Source organism: Impatiens glandulifera, chromosome 6 (assembly GCF_907164915.1).
Source record: "Impatiens glandulifera chromosome 6, dImpGla2.1, whole genome shotgun sequence".
In the NCBI taxonomy this organism is placed as follows: Eukaryota; Viridiplantae; Streptophyta; class Magnoliopsida; order Ericales; family Balsaminaceae; genus Impatiens; species Impatiens glandulifera.
Window position 1 is genome coordinate 48,720,952 of NC_061867.1, and position 8,408 is coordinate 48,729,359.

Genomic DNA, 8,408 nt, shown 5'->3' on the forward strand with positions numbered 1-8,408 from the left:
ATCCAACCGATTCTGAGAAATGGCTTCACCCTGAGAAAAGGAAAGCCAACTTATTTAAAAATAGGAGAGCCAACCCACAACCGCATAGGACAAACCAAAGACCATCCCCACACAGGGCCTTCTTAGGAAAGCCAAAAGACTCAAAACCTAGTGCAAGAAAAGTAGTTAAGACATTGACCAGGAAAGATGTTCGGTTTGTCAAGGTTTGGATACCCAAGGGACTAATCGCTTGTGGACCCAAGTAAATGTGGGTACCAAATAGTTGTAAATATGTACATTTTGCAGGATTTAAAGAAACGGCTAGGAAACTCTGAATGGTACTTGGATAGCGGTTGCTCCAGGCATATGACCGGGAATAACAACCTTCTAACCGACATCAAAATAGAAACCGGTGCATTAATCACCTTCGGTGACAACTCAAAAGGTAGAACTGTGGGCAAGGGTAAGATTGTCCATGGTAACCTTACAATTGATAATGTACTCTTAGTTGAAAACCTGCGTTTTAACCTACTAAGCATTAGTCAAATGTGTGATGCTGGATACACTGTAGAATTTCTTAAACATGCATGCCTAGTTAAGAATTCTCAAGGTACCATACTACTAACCGGAAATAGGCTAGGAAATATCTACAAGGTAGACTGGAAAGCTAAAGTAGAATATCCTGTATGCATGATAGCTAAAACCGATCAAACTTGGCTGTGGCATAAGAGACTAAACCATCTGAACATGAAAACCTTAAATTATATTCGCGGTAAAAAGCTAGTCGATGGAATTCCTGACATAGTATTTAATAAGGATAAGGTTTGTTCAGCATGTCAAATGGGTAAACAAACTAGGTCAACCTTTAAGAGTAAAGGACACATTCAATCTAACTGATGCTTAGATCTTCTTCACATGGATTTATTTGGACCGATTCAGGTCATTAGCCTAGGAGGTATGCTTTACACTATGGTAGTTGTTGATGATTACTCTAGATATACATGGGTAATATTTCTACCATCCAAATGTGAAACCGCATCAAATTTAATTACACTGCTTAAACGTTTGCAAAATGAAAAATCAACACGCATAAATAGCATTAGAAGTGATAGAGGTACAAAATTTACAAATAGTACTTTAACCGCATTTCTTGATGAATCCGGTATTAGACACGAGTTGTCTAGTACTAGGACTACTTAACAGAACGGCCTGGACGAGAGAAGAAACCGAACTCTCAAGGAAGCCGCACGGTCCATGATAGCCGACTCGGGCATTGCTCAAAAATTTTGGGCTGAGGCTATCAATACTGCATGTTATACACAAAACCGGTCTTTAATTAACAAGTTTCATAACAAAACACCTTATGAGGTATATTTTGATAGAGTTCTCAACCTCAAGTATCTTAAGATTTTCGGTTGTAAATGCTATATTCACATAAATGGTAAACATATCTATCTGCTTTTGATGCAAAAACCGATACTGGGATCATGTTTGGTTACTCAGCAGTGAGTAAAGCATATAAAGTATATAACAATAGAATCTTAACCGTGGAGGAATCACTTCATGTTGTTTTCGATGAATCGGTTGAAAGTAATACTGCATCATGCTTTGATTTATACAACAGACTGGAAAATAACAATATCCACTCTGATAGTGAAGATGAGATTTCGGTTTTCAGGCGGTTTGTCCATGACCAAATGGGTAATGATGAAACCCAACCGGATCAAGCTGTCCCACGACAGGAAGTTAACACTTCGGTCCAAACCGAGGAAATCGGTCGGTCTGACATCCTTGATCAGCCTACCGATATGTCTAGCCTTGATCAAGTAAACGGTAATTCGGTAGACATCCCTGAACCGAACCTCAAAAGGAACACTAAGCATCCTCCTGAGCTAATTATAGGTGATCCTTCAGAACCTGTTCGAACTAGGCGTCAAATTCTGGAGGAATACTTCAATTCCGCCTTTATATCCCAGATTGAGCCGAAAAGAGTGGATGAAGCATTGTCAGATCCGGATTGGATCTTGGGAATGCAAGAAGAGTTAAATCAGTTCGAGAGTAATAAAGTCTGGTACCTAGTCCCTAGACCGAAAGATCAACTGGTCATAGGAACAAGATGAGTATTTAGAAATAAACTCAATGAAGACGGTTTGGTCACGAGGAACAAAGCCAGATTAGTGGCACAAGGATACAAACAGGAAGAATGCATTAATTTTGAAGAATCATTTGCCCCTGTAGCTAGTATTGAAGCTATTAGGATTTTTCTAGCCTTTGCTGCATTTAAGAATTTTAAAGTTTTCCAAATGGATGTTAAAAGTGCATTTTTGAATGATGACCTACGTGAAGAGGTATATGTTGAACAACCACCCGGTTTTAAAAATGCTGAACTACCCAACCACGTATACCGGTTAAACAAAGCTTTATACGGTCTAAAGCAAGCTCCTAGAGCCTGGTATGACACACTAACCGCATTTTTGTTAAAACATGACTTCACCATCGGTTCGGTGGATAAAACGTTATTTAAGTTTGAGAAAAAGGAACATATCCTACTTGTTCAAATCTATGTAGATGATATCATCTTCGGTTCAACCGATCCTAAGCTATGTGATAAATTCTCAACCCTGATGACTAACAAATTTGAAATGAGTATGATGGGAGAATTAAGTTTCTTCCTAGGTCTTCAGGTTAAGCAACTCGAAGAAGGAACATTCATTAGTCAACCCAAGTACACTAAGGAACTGCTAAAGAAATTTGGGATGGATACATGCTCCTCAGCGGCTACTCAAATGAGCTCATCGATCAAATTGGACAAAGATGATGAGGGTCAAGCGGTAGACCTGACCGCTTACCGAGGTATCATCGGCTCTCTTCTATACCTGACAGCAAATAGACTAGATATTCTATTTGCAGTCGGTGTGTGTGGAAGATTCCAGGCCAACCCAAAACAGTCACACTACACAGTCGCAAAGCGAATCTTGAAATACCTAAAGGGAACTTCTGACGTCGGTTTGTGGTATCCAAAGGACTCATCTTTTAACCTAACAAGTTATTCAGATGCAGACTATGCAGGTTGCAAGGTTGATAGAAAAAGCACCAGTGGAACATGTCAATTCCTAGGTGATCGGCTTGTTTCATGGCACAGCAAGAAACAAACATCAATTGCCACATCAACCGCAGAAGCTGAATACCTGGCAGCGGAAGCTGCTGTTCACAACTTCTTTGGATCCAACAACAGCTGAAGGATTTCGGTATCACAGCCGAAGAGTCTCCAATCTTCTGTGATAACACAAATGCCATAGCAATCACCTACAACCCGGTTTTACACTCTAGAACCAAGCACATTGACATAAGGCACCACTTCATTCGGGAACATGTCATGCTGAAGCATATCCGGCTGGAATACGTATCAACAGATCAAAAAGTAGCTGATATGTTCACAAAGCCTCTGCAGGAAGCTAAGTTTTCTCAATTCAGACTCACACTCGGTTTAACCGACATTAGTCAGATCATCCCTAAGGATGCTTAAAGGAGATCGGTTATGACAGACAAAACCGGTAGTTCCTCCTAAATTGTCGGATTTCAAATTTACCAAGGTATCTATGGAAGAACCGCCTGGTCTATCAGTCAGAGTAAACCGACCAGTTATTTAGTGCATGCACCAAATAACCGCATCGGGACGAACAACTGATAACTGACCGGTTCGGAAATAGTTTATCTCAGTTTATTTGGTCTTCGAACAAAAGTGGAATAATTACCTGCATTTAAACTTATCTGTCCTGAAATATTACCTTTTCAAAGTAAAATAGTTACACCTCAAAAGACGTGAAGATTTGATATCTTTCATGGTCCAGGTCTATGACCAACATCCTAGGCTGTAGACATGCTTATTTCATGCAAAACTCTTTATCCTATGGTTAAAAGACATTATTACCTGTGATACACTGGATAATAAGATCCTCTCTCCACTAGTATATAAGTTGAACAAACCTTAAACAAAACAATCACATGTTATACCTCATCCTCTCACTAAGACAAAATGTCTCAGTTTCCAAACATCCTTCAAGTGGATTTCAAATCTGCTCAAAGCACTGAGCATTATGAAGTCTTCAAGATGATCAAGTCACTTGAAGACACTGGTCTCCAACACTTTCTAGATGACAAACATGTCATCTATTCTGAATCTGTCCTGGAGTTCTTCTACAACGCCAGGGTTTTCGTGGAACTCCTCACTTTGACACACATATTCAGTCAAAAGTGGGAGGGATTGTATTCGACTTTACCGAAAATGACTTTGCAAGATGCTTTGACCTACCAAAGCAAGGGCTGACCGATCTTAATGTACCGACTGAACTAAAAGCCGAGATCTCTTTAGCCTTTGCCCGGTCAAATCAACCAGTCGATGACCACGGTGCCAAGTCACTGTTGAAAGCTGAATACCAGCTTCTCAACGACGTGATCGGTAGAGGCATCATGGGAAGGGATGTGACCAGCACGTATTGCATCGCTGCCTTCAACATCATGGCCGCTATAACCACTAGCACACCGGTCAACTGGTCGAGGGTACTGTTCGACGTCCTAATCTGGATGATTGGAGTTTGAACAGTCGATCTCATTCCTCAACTAAGCTGTCTGCTTCTGGAGCTTGGAGTTCCAACATGTCTGGGCGAAGGGTTGAACCAAGCCCATGTACTCACCAAGGAAGTCACCGATTCATTTTATGAGCGGTTTGAAAAGGCTTAGAAGAGGAGGAACCGCCACATCAACTCCAACGGTCACGCCAACTCCAGCGGATATTAAGTCACTCCTTCCTACAACCGGTCATTTTGTTGTACGCACCGGTTGTATCTTTGTTCAACACTCTTATGATCATTTCGGCTTAGTCTATGCTATCTTCGGTTTCGATTGGTTACTCTTCCGCTTATTGTAACATCCGTCATTAATGAAAAGTAACTCTTAACCCCCAACTACATGAGTAATTACTATCCAAATAACTTGGTTAATTCTCAACTAGATTCCTACCTCGAGCTCCGCAATCGGTCAAAAGTAACATCTTCCCAATACGCTTTGAAAACATAAATATTCTCTTCACTAATAAGACAAAACTGATCTTCAAACACTAAATGCTAATGTTTTTCCCACCAAAACCGGTTCTATATAAAGAGCCACCCTCTAATCAATTTAACACATCTCAAAACAATAATTTCTTGAACTCTCTCTCTCTCTCTTAGCAAAGTTTGAATCATGCCAAGCCGGACTCTAGGCAACTTCTTAAGCATCGACTTTGATTCCTGTATGGAGCATTGGGATCTGGAAACCAAGGAGGTCATGTTTGAATCTCTCATCGACACAGGTCTTCGTACTTTTCTCGAAGAATCCGGTCCCATACTCCTTGAGGATGTCAAGACCTTCTTCAGAAGTGCTTGCATAAGAGGAAACTACATTGTTTCCACGGTGAGAGATCACACTTTCTGGCTGGATGAGCCGAGTTTGCTCAAATGTTCAACCTACCCACAGAAGGGTTTTCTGACTTTCCAACACGGGTGGGAAGCGACGCAACCGACTACTCGGAAATGTTCTCTGGAACCGATGTACCGGTGGAGAACTACGGGATAAAAACCCGCCTTGCTCACCACATCCAACTCCTCCATGAGATTGTTAACCGATCTATCATATGTCAATCTCCGAACCAGCGCTACTTTAAGAAAACATTTGACATGATGACCTACATCGTTAGCAATACGCCTATCAATTGGTCATCGGTCATCTTCCAAAATCTGAAAACCATGGTGTTGACCAAGAAAGGTCTCGGTTATGCTCCTCACATTAGTCGGCTTATTCTCAAGTACTGCCCAGAATTTGGACCGGGCACACCGGCATCTCCTTCAAACATCCTTGACGTGGATGGAGTGGAAGAAAAACTCTCAAGGGTCGTTATCACATAAGTTATATTTTCATTTCTAATGTATTCCTATTTCTAAACCCGATTCATGAATCGGTTTATATCCTTTACTCGTTTTTCAATAAAAATCTATTTCAGTTTAATAACCGGGTCAAATGTTGCAAAATTCAGGCTATCCATCTAACTAACCGGTTGATATTAATAAATCACTTTGTCTTTATTGAAAAATCCGGTTAAAGTCATAAACCGCATCTTCGCGGTTAATAAATCATATTATTTAATAAACGGTTTTCAAAAGAATCGTTTGTTCAAAGGCTAAAGCAAAATTCCACTCGAAATTTTGGAGGGAAATTTCCCGCCCAAAAACTCCCGCTCAAATATTCCGCCTTTAGTTTCCCACTTTGGTTTCCCGCTTCGGTTTGCCGCCCAATCCACTTGGAGGGAAAATTCCCGCCTAAAGGTGATGGGACGGTTTGCGACGGTTGGGTTTCCAAACCGCACCTATAAAAAGGGTCCTTAGCCATTTCATTTCATTCTTACGCGAAACGACTTTCTCTGTCTAGCTCTCAAACTCTCTCAAAGCGGTTTTTCTCTTGCTCTCTCGATTCAATCATCAACAATGGGCCGTGATTCCGCATTGTTCAAACACATCATCCAGGTAGACTTTGAAGAAATTAGAGAAAACGGTTCGGCTCCGGCAAAGCAAGTTTTGTCCCGGATTTCCGAGGCCGGTCTCGAATACTTCCTGGGTGGTCCGTTTGTTCTATACAAAGAAGCGGTTGAAGAATTTTTTAAAACCACATCTCTCTCTGGCAGAACAATAACTGCAACCGTCGGCGGTCAACAGTTCGACATAACCGAAGAGTCGGTTGCAAAAATCATACGCCTCCCAACAGATGGCCGCAACATTTCGATGGATCTAGATCGACAAACCTTCGAGGCGGCTTGCCAGGTTCTCTCGGCAACCGCGGTTCCGGTAGAAGTCTCCGGAAAGAAGTCAACACTACGATCGGAATACATACCGCTATGTGACATCTTCACCAAGTCGGTCCAGGCGAGAGGGAAATTTCGACAACCTCACCAAGGCAAAAATCGAGATGCTTGCCGGTTTATTAAACGGCATAAATATTAACTGGGCAAAGGAGGTTTTCAACAACCTAAAAGACATGGTGAAACCGGATTCAACCCGGTCATGGGGATACGCCATCCCACTCGGGAAGATCATGCTCCACCAAAACATCAACACCAGTCCTGGTTTCTTCTTTCGTCAAGCAAAATAATAAGATACCGCCAATTCCTGGAAAAGAAGAAGCCGGACCCCGGTTCTACAGGTGGCTGAAGGAAGAAACCTACTGCTAAGAAATCGGCTCCGGTAAAGGGTAGATCTGGGAGCAAGAAGGACAAACAACCAATAGAATCCGCGGACCCGCCCTCTGAAACGCAAAATGAGGACTATTTGGCCTCCAGCTCCGAACGAACGGCTTCAGATAATGCCAAAGAAAATCTGTCCGGTAAAGAATAAGGACCGATAGAAGAGGAACAATCGGTCAGTCTTGAACTTGAGGATACCGGTGCAGACGGCCCTGGGGAGGAAGACGTTCCCGTTAACAACGACCAGGAGGTGGCCGAGAATATAGTACGCATAATCATGGAGGAAATCGATCTGCAAGCTCATGAGGCATCTGAATTATACTGTGAGTGGTTCCGGTACCGGTGCGACAAATTCTTCAAACATATGCTATCGGGACTAACCGATGGACAAAGTTTCAGAAGGTTGAAGGAGATAGAGGAGGACGTCATCAACCTAACAAAAGCCAAGGATCCCAGCGAAGCCTTAGACCGACACGCAATAGTGGAACCGCGTGCTCGGCTACAAAAGCTATCCGAACATATCAGAAAACTTACAGAAAGGTATATTCCAGGAACACCGAAGTCTCAGGAACACCGAAGTCTCAACTACAACTCTTGGTGTTGGATATACTTGCGGTAAAGAAAGGGGAGTTCATCGACGAAGTGGCGCGGCTTGAAGCGGTGCGCAAACAGCAAGATACAACGCACTCTCTAACTCTTGAGACCGGTGACGGTCAGAACCCAGGCGATCAGTCTCCTCTAGCGGATCAGGCTATCAACAAAACCGACGAAAGGACAGAGACTCCTCTCACCGGCCCACGCGCATCTGTTCAAACCGGGGATTCAGAACCGGTCATCACAGAAGAAAGAGTCAAGTCTCTCATTCAAGAGTTTATCAACGACGCGGTTAAACCTTGGAAGAAGAAAGTTAAGAGGGTCGCGGTTCAAGCATTCAGGATGGCCGAATCAATAAGGGATGATCTTGGGAAGGCAACCGAGCGGATCACGTCGGTCGAAACCAACTACCGTGACGCCGATTCACGGTACGGCGCTCATCTAAATCGTACCATAGCCTTGGAAGATACGACTTCAAAGTTGGTGGATGACTTGGAACGGTTTCAAGAGAAGACCGAGCAACGGATTACAAAGGTCGATGAGGACCTGGGGTGGTCAAGTACCC